The sequence below is a fragment of the Meriones unguiculatus genome, chromosome 11 (genome assembly GCF_030254825.1).
Source record: "Meriones unguiculatus strain TT.TT164.6M chromosome 11, Bangor_MerUng_6.1, whole genome shotgun sequence".
NCBI classification, from domain to species: Eukaryota; Metazoa; Chordata; class Mammalia; order Rodentia; family Muridae; genus Meriones; species Meriones unguiculatus.
Genome location: NC_083359.1, coordinates 97,322,636 through 97,334,978, shown reverse-complemented (window position 1 = coordinate 97,334,978; position 12,343 = coordinate 97,322,636).

Here is a 12,343-nt window from a genome sequence, read left to right as displayed (position 1 = left end):
TTTTTTAATTTAAATTTTCTTGTATTTATTTCATGGGGCTGGAGAGGTGGCTTAGCAGTTAAAAGACGCTGGTTGCTCTTTCAAAGGACACAACATTTACTCTATCACTCGTGTTGTGCGTCTCATAAGTGCCTGCAGCTCCAGCCCTGGGGACCCAAAGCCCTCTTCTGACAAGGTAGCTCAGGTGAATCAGCTGCCCTCTTATGTGTCTGTGTGAGTGTATGCACACACGTGTGCAGGAGCCTGGTGATGCCAGTAGAGGGCTTTAAATGCTTTCGAACTGGAGCTCCTGGTGTTTGAGGGATGTCCAGTTTGTCATGTGGGTGTTGGGATTTCCCAAAAAGCTCTCCTAACCAGTGGGCCAACCCACCAGCCCAAACAAGGTCTAACTGTGAGTGAAAAATTGTCCGCTTCTTTCTTGCCCGCCTTGCTTTCAGCATAAACAATATGCTGGGTGACCATTGAAACTAGCCTGGACCCAGCTACCATCAGAGCCGCTCAAGGAAAGCAGGCTTTGGTAGTTTTCTCTCTTGAAGCCTGAAACCCAGGAGCATGCTAGTTAGTTGTCTCGTTTTTACCTGGAGGACCTGCAGGCTTCTGTAGGTGAGTGTTGGCCTCTGTGGAGAGGTGTATTTAGTCCCAAAGTGGGATGAGTAACAAAACTAGACCTTTTCAGGCTGCCCTTGCGTGTAACCATGTTTCCTGAAATGGATGGAGACAATAAGATGTGAAGAGGTTCTGTGGGAAAACACCCCATTTCTCTGGAGCCTGTTCCTTTCTGCAAAGGTTGATTCCTACAGAATGTGCAATAATAACTTTAATTCAAAAAAAATGGCAGTGTATCATTTCTCTTTGGAATAACCATTGTATTTAATCCAGATTATTATTTCTTTATATAAAGAATTCAGGGATCTTGGATTTAAAAGTAATCTGGGGATTTCCCCCCTTTTGAAACAGAGTCTCATTATACCAGTGAGACACCCTAGAACTTCATATGTAGCCCAGGCTGGCCTCTGACTTCACTCCGCCTCAATCCTGAACGTTCTGAGATTCCAGGCACATGGCAGCACACCCAGTAAAAATAGCATTTGAGTTGCAATGATTACCATTAGATGCTGCCTTCAAAAGCCTGCAATTGTATGTTAGATCAAAAAATTTTTTAAATTAAAAATGTTTTTTGGTTTTGTTTTTTTTTTCCCTAGAACCATGTTTTGTTTAGACAGAAATGCAGACGCTTAGCCTGACACGGCAGTGAGGGGACTTTTTCTGCTCTGGGGTCCCAGCTCAAGCAGAGCGTTAATGGTCCCCACCCAGTCCCGGCTTGTCTTGACTTGAAGTCCTCCCAGTCTCCTTGCTTTACTCACAGATTGTCCCCTAGCTTCGATGCCTGTCAGTGAACGGAGGTGACAGATTTGCCTGTGATGGTGTGCTGAGGCATGGAGCTCAAGCCTCCTGGAACCAGCTCGTGTGACACTGCTGAGCCCAGCGGTGACTCGGTGACTCGGGCAGGTGCTGAGGTGAATGTGAACCCAGGGGATGTGGGGCGGAGCGATGTGACGCTGGCTGACAGCTCACTGGGCAGGGAAGACGCTGTTCCCTACCCTACTCTTCTTTTTCTGATTTTTAGATGTAGACTTCCGAGCCACTCTAGAAACCATAAAAATGCCCCCAGTGTTGTCCAAAGTGACATTATCGGCTCATGTCAGCCCCGGATGAGACGAGACAATGAACTTGGGCTGCATAGCAGCACTTTGTCGTGTAGAACGGGTTATTAATACTACCCCGGAGCCTTGGCAAATGCTGTTCTCCATCACATTCTACATTCTACTTTTTCGTAAACATCTTATCTCATCCAGCCCAACATAGCTCTTAATTCTTTATATAACCATGAAGCTCAACATTCCACCTTCGCTGGATGGGCCTTCTCATCCTCGCTTTCTATCACAACAACATTAATGCACATCCACAGACAAATAGCTTCACAACTTCTTGGTAACTTACAAGTGCACTGGTTGACAGCATCCTCAATTAGCAGAGTCATTTCCATATCCTGGACATATACATTGATCAGAAAAGATGACAATTTATTTTTAGACAGACGCAGCCTGCATAATTTAAATATATTTCCCATTTGGCAAAAATGGTGTTGTAGCTAATGTATGTTCAATATTTCCAAAAACATTGGTACTTTCCCATAAATATCTTCCATATTTTTTTTCAGTGAGTAATAAAAAAGGTTGAGGTGGGATGTGTTTTAGCCCACCACATTATATCACTCCTATTTTTCCTCTTTGTTGGATGGCAATCAGGGGCCCCGATGCCAAGCTTTGGAAGCAACAGCATCTGGCTCCTTGGCAGAACCCACAGGCAGACTTGTTGCCAGCCTCTAAGCTGTGTCTGGGTCTGTTGCAGGGTTTGGCTGCAGATGGACGCTCTGGGTTGCCTCGTGCTTCTGGAAGCCAGTCCTGGCTTTCCTTTGATTTTGAGGACTTTACTCATTTTTATTCATTTGCGAAGAAGGGCCCATCCAAATGTTTTATGAAACCAACACAGGAGAACGTTAATGGATCAGATTTTGCCTTTGAAGAGGCAGAGGTCAGTGCACGTTGGGATAGGAGACCGCAGGCTGAGACAAGCCCACGTGTGTGGGCGAGCTTCGTCCCTTGGGCTTCTTTCTATCCCAGAGGGTGGGTTTGCATTCTGGATCGTCCCTCCCTTCCTCAGGATGGGGCTGTGTGCTTACTGGAAAAACAGAAGCAGGGAGAGCTCAGCCATCCTCAGATGGAGAGAGCCTCCTGTTTCTTTTGTCTTTTTTTAATGGAACCAGACCCCGAGGACAAAGACCATGATGGAGGTCCTCTCCATCCTTCTCTCTAGACTGTGTTATTGTTCACCTGAGTGTGGAACCACACTACGACAAGAAAAAAAAGCATGCGTGGTAAGTCTTAATTTAGTCTGAACTAAGTGCATACATTGAAGCCAGATCACTGGTACTAGCTTTTGCCAAGACTGTAGCCTCTAGGGCAAAACTTTCCAGTTTTCTTAGAATTTTGAAATGCTGTCTCCAGCTCGGTGGGCTGGTATTCTCCTGTGATGCCAGGAATTGGGAAGTGAGTTCTAGGCCAGCCTGGACAGCATAGCACCCTGGACCCTGTCTCCTAAAACAACAAAAATCAAAAGACATCTCAAATCACAGCAACCCATCAACAAAAGAAAAACTCTTATCCATATTATTTGCCACTCAGATCCACAAAAACAAACAAGTAAAACAAACAAACGAAAACCTTCAAACCTGTGGACTTGAGAAAGGGTTAAGAGTGCTTGCTCTTTTGCAGAGGACCTGGGTTTAATTCCCAGCACTTACAAGGTAACTCACAACATCTGGAACTCCAGGGCCAGAGGAGCTGACACACTTTTCTGGCCTCTTTTAGTACGTGGTGCATAGATAGGCATGCAGACAAACCATCATACACATAAGGCAAAAATAAAGGAAAAAAATGATTGCACACACACAATACCATTAGTTTAATGAACATATATTGCACTCTTGTTCCAAAGATGTAACCAGTTTTTGGTTGTTGGCAGCTTTTGATTTTGAATACCTACTGTTTTGTCAAACCCAAAGTGCTGCTCTCATGGTGCTTATTTTCTATTCGGGGAGGCGTCATCACTGTCTACCAAGATCACTGTAGACAGTGCACGTGGTATTAGGGAAATTAAACTGTCAAAAGAAGAACATTGGGGTGCAGGTGGAGAGCCATTCAAGACTTGTTTGGGCTCACTTCTGGGCATCTCTCCAAAGGAAATAAAATTACTATCTCAAAGAAAGCTGCAGAAGGAGGGGAGGCGGCTTGGTTAAGAGCACTGGCTGCTCTTGCTGAGGACCCAGTTCAGATCCCAGAAGCTATCCTGGCAGGCCTGTAACTCCAGTTCCAAGGGATCTGATGCTGTCTTCCAGCACCTGCACATACATGTGCAAACACACACACACACACACACACACACACACACACACACACGAGGCATAAATAAAATTGAAACAATTCTTTGGTGAGGGATGCTTTTTTCTGTTCACTATGCAGCATTTTTCACAATAGTCGAGGCATGTGTCCATCCACACATGACTCAAGAAAGGAAATTCAGCTTGCATACACAATGAAATCTTTTTTAGCCTTCACAAGAAGGAAATCCTGCCATGAAGGACACCGTCTATGAGCCTTTAGGACACTGTGCTAAATAAAATAAGCAAGGCACAGTAAGACAGATACCACAGGACATCACTTATTTCTATAGCCTTAAACCCTGAGCTCATAGAAACAGGAAGTAGAAAAGTGATCATCAGGAACTAGAGGAAAGCAAAGACGTTGGCCGAAAGGATACAAATCTTCTCTAAGGTAGCTAAGTTCTGGACACCTAGTACAGAGTGACAAAGAAGCATGTGTTTCATGTTTAAAATCTGCCGAGAGAAGATTATAAGCATGAACACACACACACACACACACACACACACGAGTAGCTATGTGAGGTGACATGTACATCAACCTGCTGAAAGAATCTCTTAAAAGTGTACATCCAAACATCATGTTAAGCATATTTAGTATGTATACTTTTTCTTTGGGTTTTGTGTGAGTCTGTGGGGGTTCGTGGGTGTGCGCATGTGTGTGTGTACATTTGCCCATATCTGAGCATGCAGAGGCCAGAGGTGTTTTCCTCCATCACTCTCTGCCTTACCGTCTTGAGACAAGGTTTCTCACTGCACCCGAAGCTTGTTGCTTTGGGTAGGTTGACCAGTCAACAGCTCCCAGCATCCACTTGTCTCCATCCCCCAACATTGGGGTGACATCCACATTCAAGCTTGGGTCCTTATGCTTACATAGAAAGTATCCTTGTTCCCTGAACCATCTCCCACACTCCCTGAATACATATAATTTCATTTGACAGATCTGGTATGCTATAGCTTGAGAGTGGCTTGACAAAGAGATACTGTTAAAAAAGGAGCATTGGGTCTGAGACCACATTAGTAGGAAGGAGCCAGCCAGCGGCCTTCCAGGGCAGTGGTCCTGCAGGAGGAAATAGCAAGGCCAAGGTAACGATGAAGAGTGATTCTGGCACAGCTGAGGCACAGACGGGCATGGAGTGTCAGACAGGGGCTTGCTCATGAGAGCAGATTTGTGAGTTCTGGTGGATATTCTAGTAGCAATGGGAAGCCATTGGTGTTTTTCAGCAGAGGAATGACATAGTTAGTTCCTAAGTCTGGTTTGTCACTTTGGCTACAATGTAGAGAAGGAAAAGACACAGAGAAGCAGGGAAGTTGATACGGCAGTTTCAGTTACAAGAAGAGATGATGTCCAATAAATAATGCTTATGTTGGGTAAGCTTCACACACACACACACACACACACACACACACACACACTCAAATGCACACACACATGCACACGTACATGCATCTGATTTTGGAATAATCTCCTGCTTTTAACAGGACAAAACAGGATTCAGGAAGACACACCTACTTCCTTGTGCACTGAGACTGAACAGAGTAGAAAAGCATTATGTTTTCATTTGCCTTCAAGCAAGAACAAGATGAAGTTAAGTCTGGGTATGGTAGTGTATTCCTATAATTCCAGTGCTCTGAGAGGTAGAAGCAGTAGAAACAGGAGTTTGAGGCTAGCTTGGGCTGTGAGACCAAGAGAGAGGGAGGGAGACAGGGAGAGGGAGAAGAGGAAAAGGGAAAAAGCAATCATAAGGATATATTCGCAGCTCTCTGGAGGCAGAATGCTGGTAGGTCTCTGTGAGTTAGAGGCCATCCTGGTCTACGCAGAGTTCCAGGCTAGTCATGGCTTCTTAGTGAGAGCTTGTCTCAATTAAAAAAAAAAAAAAAAGGTTCACTCAAACCAGGTGGTGGCATACACCTCTAATCTAACACTCAGGAGGCAGAGGCAGGCAGATCTCTGAGTTTGAAGCCAGCCTGGTCTACAGAGCAGGTTCCAGGACAGCCAGAGCTACCCAGAGAAACCACACCTCAAAAAAATGTATTCATATATCAGAATTTTACATGACAAGAAAATGAATCAAGTAATTTGGGGTTTTGAAAACGCAGCATGGCGGATTGCTCAGAAAACAGGAGTAGCTCAGGCAGAGGTCACGCGGCAGAGGTGTCTGGGATGCCTTTCTGTGTATGCCGAGGGAGAGAGCACAGCCCTGGTCCAAAGAGCTTGCTCTCTTGAGCTAACTTCAGCTTCTTTGCTCACCCTAAGTTCCAGCGTCCCCCAAACGCTCTCATTGTCTTGATATACTTGTGGGACATGAGAGACAGTCTCTTCCCTTGGGCTTGCCGTGTATTCCATTCCTCAGATTTTCAGTCCCCGGTTATCACCCTTACCAAGGAAACTGAGTGTCAACAGACCGGGAAGGAAGGCAGGTTTCTGCCAGCTAGTGCGGGGAGCCGTTCTTGCTTATTGTTGGGCACGTGTCAGGAAAAAAGAAAAAGAAAAAGAAAAACCACAAAAGACTGTGAGATGCCGTCACTAGGTGGTGACTGATGTGGGGAAATACACAGCACACACACACATGTCATCTTTGAACTCTCAGGGGCCTATGGTTGTGGCAACGGGACAGGGCTCGGGTCTCACATCCCTAACTCTTTTCCCCTTTTAAACATCACCACGAATGTCAGCCGTTGGTACTTTTCTATTGCTTCTCGATTCTGGCATGCTATCATTTTCTATGTTAGCCGAAGAGTTTTTGGTTTTTTTTTTTTTCCTCCATTTTTATAAACTGTTATTAAACATTGCCAAATCTCCTCAATTAGTCTAAATAAGTGTAATCTACTTAATGTAAATGGAGGCGTTCCATCCCTTCTGGGTGAGCAAGCGCCTCCGCCATGATGATATGCCCATGTGCCCACGTCAAATATTGGATGGAATTGACCGATCATTTTCCTGAATGCATCCATCAATTTACAAAAATAAATATTTATGCATAAATATACGTGTGTGTGTGTGTGTGTGTGTGTGACCACAGTATTGAGCTCATTTTCTTTGGAACTTACTTTTGACTAATATCATCTAGAGTAAACTACTGTGCATTTCCCCTTTTATAAAAAAAACTTTGCATGTTCTTCCTGTAAATTCTGTCCCTTGGTTTCTACCAGTTTTTGGAAACATGATGTCAGCTGAAGGCGTATGGATTTGTCATCACAAGTTATGATGGGAACACGGCTAGTTTCTCATCCGTGTCATCAAAGACTTTTTAGGATGTTGCCAGTGGCCTTGTGGTTCCTCCTTTAGACCAGAGCAGAGTGACTATTGCATCTGGCACTGAAACAGAGCAGGCAGTCTGATGAACACCGTTCCCTTCGCTGGATGGGCTCAGGACCTTTTTACGTCATCAAAGTGTTGTCTGGCCTCAAAACTAACAACTTTTGGGCTCCTTTTTCCGGTGGAGTTCCCTGAAAGCATGGTGCTTGAGTTACGGTGATTGGGGTCAGGTCCAGGAGCAGAGCCTGGCCAGAGCCTGCTGCCGGGTCCTGAAGCATCTATGGGGTCTTCCCTTCCTTGGCAGTGAATTTGAACGGGTACCAGCCTACCTAGCCCACATGGTAATGGCACCTCACAGGCCGCCTGGCAGTGGTTCTGGTGGCAGAGTTCTCCGAACCGCTTGATCTCCTGATACCCTCGGGTCTAGAGAAGGTGTGTAGCACAGGGAGTTCCTTGCCCCACCACTCCCAAATTAGATAGTCTGTGGTGGGTAGCACAGGGGAGGGAGATGGCTCAGTTGGTCAAGTACTTGCTGTGCAGGCGTCAGGCCAGAGCTCAGTCCTCCAGCACGCAGGTAAAAAGCCTGCCATGGTGGCATACACCTGTAACCCCCGTGCTGGGGTGGACAAAGACAGGCAGATCTTTGGTGCTCACTGGCCAGCCAGTCTAGACAAACCATGAACTTCGGATTCAGTGAGAGGCCCTACCTCAAAAATATAAATTAAAAATAAATAAGTAAATAAATAAAATAGGCTGAGCGTGTAGCTCAGTGGAAAAGTACTCGCCTCATGTGTATGAGGCCCTAAATTCAATCTGCAGTGCCATCAAATAAACATGTTAAATCAAATCAATTGATCAGTCAATCGAGTGGAAAGCAATCAAGGAAGTCAACTGTCTTTGCCATTTGGTTGCCACGCGTACATGGATGTTCATGCGCACGCTAACAAGTACATACACACACATACCATCCATGCACACAACAATGCTTAGTCTGTAGAATGTATGGAGGTTTGTGTTTTCCAGGCAAACAGCCCTGGCAGAATTGTGTCCTCAAAAATATTGGTGAAACTCACTCACCCTTTGCTTTTGCCCTTCTGAAAGTTTACTTAGCTATTCACGTGAGCTCCTGATATGTTCTGAGGACCCAGCCGCCCCTACGGCTCCACATCTGTGTGTCACAGCCTTAGAGGCTTGCTGACTGCCCTGGCCTCTTGGCTGACATCTCTTTCCTCCTTCCAAACCCTCCTGTGAAACAGACGAGCACATCTGCTCACCTGTCCTCCTCACCCAGCCATCTCTGCCACTCAGAGAAGACCTTGGCTCCTGTCCTTCCTGAGGCCCTGTCCTGTGGCCATCATTCCTGGACACTTTATCCTCCACGGCAAAGATCCGACTTTCATCCTGGCCTCTAGCTCCTGAGCTCCTTTGCTTATGAGTACCTTTCCTGTACTTTTATGGCCAAATCCAAGATGTCATCACTCACAAGTATCTCCATGCAGACCATGCCTCTGTTTTTGTGCCTCCCAGAAGAGGAAAGTCTACAGGTTGATAGTCTTATTCGTTGCTTGCACTTCGTCACCTCACAGACTCTCTGGAAAGTAGTCTAATCTGACCGCCGTTTCCTTTCCTGAGCCAACATGGTGCCAGTGCCCTGTATCGGCTCTCTGGCTCTTCTCTCCAGGTTTCTCGCATTGCTGGGCATTGGCACAGCTGCCTCTGGAATCCTCCATCCCTGGGGCTTCCAGGATGCTGTCCTGCCCAGGCTCTTCTGCCTCACTCTAGACTGTGCTCCTTTGACTCTGAACTCTGTGCTTCACTCTCTGGCCATCTACATTCTCCCAAAGTGTTCTCACCCCTCTCCACAGATTCAGAACATGTTTGTTCCCTGACTGTCATGCTGGCTTATGAAGCTCTGACATTCCTTGAGCTCCAGTCAATACACAGCTGCCTTCTCCTGACCCTCTCTGGAATGACTAACAGGCTCCTTACAATTGGCTGTGTCAACACTGAAACTTGGGTTTTTTTTTTTTTTTTTTTCTTCCTCACTATGCCTGAGCTTCCATTCCCTCTCTCAGTATGTCACAACCACCCACCCAACTGCTCAGACTAAGAGCGGTGGGGTCGTTTTTTATTTTCTCTTTCCCTTGAACTCTACATCCAATCCATGCATAAGCCTTATTGATGCTGATTTCAAAATACATCCCCTCATTAACCTCATCCCAGTACCACAATCTCTGTAGCGAGAGGATCAGAACTCATAGTCCAAACTTTTGCTCCTTGCCTGCCTCTCTGCCTCCACTATGCTAACTATTGTTCATCTTGCACAAGGCAGATGGGAAATTTCCTTGAAGCAGAAGTCAGCTTATGTCACCCCCAGACCCAGCACTCTCTGCTGCCTTTTAATTAGGCTTCAAGTGTATCCAAAATGGCTGCGCTGCTCTGATCCTGTCATCCCTCTTGAGTGTTTCCTCCGTATACTCCAGCCTTTCTGTCCTTTCAGCCACATTCATTCTCATCTTAAGACCATTGCACCTGCTACCCAGATGGTAGGAGGCATTCTTTGCTCGGGGCTGTGCATGCCTCCTACTCTCTTTCAGGCCTCGGCTCACATGGCATCTCCACACAGGCTCCCTTGCTCAAGCAGCGCCATGCTTCCACCTCAGCTCACAGCCTCTCCCTCTTGCAATGCTGCGTTTTATCACTTAGGGTACATAGGAACACTTGAAGCCCTCACATTTGTTTGCTTTCTGCATCTGCTCCTTGACTCTATCAGATTATAAAATTGTAACATCCCATGGATTCAAGCTAAGATGGCATTTCTTTCCATTAGTCACAGGACAATGTCGAATAAAGACGAATGTGCCTATTCTGTGTAATCATCATTGCCACTAGTATACACATATATATGCATATACTTACATACATATGCATATGAAGAAGCACATATTGTGTCTATATATGCACCAGTGTGTGCTACTCAAGGTGAAACACTAAAAGACCTTTGGTCTATCAATGTACACATGACTTCTCTTTCCCCTGGCTCATGTTGATTAATTATCCAGAACAGGTGTCTGAAGCAGAGTGACAATCTCTTTGAGAGGGTTTAGTGGAGCTAAGGTTTCACCAAGAATTGGCCATGTGCCAGCACTTGATCAAAGTACATGATGGGTCTGGGGGAAGCCCCATGAGACCTTTAAACTTGGCTCAGTCCTATTCCAACGTGAAGCTTTTGTTTGGCTAACACTGGGGGCCACGGGCTGCATCCAGGTCTACTTGGGGTGTAGGCATCAGATCTGAGGAGGCACCCTGATGATGGAGCTCCTGCAGGCACAGATGGCATCCATCTGTGGTGCTGGGTGCTGAGTCCCAGGGAGGAGTCCAGCACTGAGGCCATGTTAGGTAACGCCAAGGGCTCTGAAGATGGCGCTGTGTGGTTAAAACACCTTCAGCACAGCTCAAGAACTGCTGAGGCAGTCAAACTAAAGGAAGGTGGGTTAACAGCAAAGGCATCTGAAGAATCTCACTGTGTTAGGAGTTCACAGGGAGGACATCCTATCCATGAGGGGAAGTGAGTCAGAGCTTGCTTGCAGCACTGCAAGAGGACAATTGGACTTGAGAGGAGGTATAAGATTTTACACTCTGAGGTTTTAAATGTCCTCCTGTGTCTTTTCATGCTCCATTGTTGAATCCTTCAAAAGGCATCACAGGAAGGGTCTTCAAGTAAAGCCATCTATGACTGAACAAGTCTAGGACATACTTGACAGTTAAGTCGCCATATTAACTAGGCCCCCACAAGGGGGTTCTGTTTCCGATGTTCCCACAGCCTTCCCGAGCAGCTGGCAAACACTTGAGACCTATACCTTATCCCATCTTGTGTGAACGTGAAACCAGCGCTGAGTGTATGTGGTCCACGGAGGCAGGTGATCTGTCTATACTTTACATGCTACTTGAAATTCCCAAGCCACCTACTGTCAGCGTTGGAAACAAATGGAGGGAATTCGCTAGAATCATCTTGCAAGCACTCATGTAACCTTTAAAGGCCACCTAAAGACCAGGGAGAGACTGCCAGGCTGCTCGACCTGGTAATCCAGGGAAGAGTGTAGGAAAGACACAGGAGCTTGCCCACCTAAGTATCAAGAAGTTGACCCCCTCTCCCCTCTCTTGTCAGAATATTTCACCCAGCCAAATCTCAGGCTCTCGCGCAGAGACTGGGCAAGAGCATGCATTCATATTTAACAAGCAGCCAATTAAAATACCGCCATGAGTGCTGGGATGTTCTAGTTCAAGGATAAAGCCTGAGTATACACATCATCTTCCTGCCTCCTGGGGCCTCCTTGGGACTCATTCTACCTTTTGGTTTAATATTCTCCTTGAGATCCTTGGTAGCCTTGGAGGAAGGAAGGATTCTGATGCCACCACTCATCTCTGTACAGGGGAAATGGTAAATGAACTATAAAAGCAAACAAACTAACCTGTGCCCAGGCAAACAGTGGCCAGCATGACATGCCATCGGCAGTTGGAAACAGCAATGAGCCCGATCTCGGTCATTTCACAACTGCTGGGTTGTTCCATGTCTCAGAGCCTCCTGGCTAGGATGTCATTTGCTCTTCGCGTCCTTCCAAGGGCTGATGAAAGCCTATTTATTACTCTGTTGGGTTGAAACTCTTCACATACACAATCACCTGGAAAGGTTCCTTCAAGTATGATTTACTCAAGTATGATTTATTTGCTCAAAAACCGCTTGCTTATTCTCCGTAGGCCAGCCTAGTGGAATCTCTAGAGATCCAGAGGAAGAAAAGAGACAATCCCTGCTCTCAAGGGACTGGTGGATAATGGGAGACGCAGGCCAGCAAACTCACCGTGAACGTCCCATGGACTGTGGGGTGAGGAAGGACCTGTACCTTGGGATAAGTGCTGGGAGAAGGGAAGGGATCTAATTCAACCTCAGAGGCCTCTGAAGGGCAGTGCTTTGGGGGGGGGGAGGGAACATTCACATCTCCAGATTTCAAGGAGGAACAGAAGCCCAAAGGAATGGAAGACAAAAAGAAGACCCGAGGCGTGATCCAGGTAAGTGAGAGAGCAGG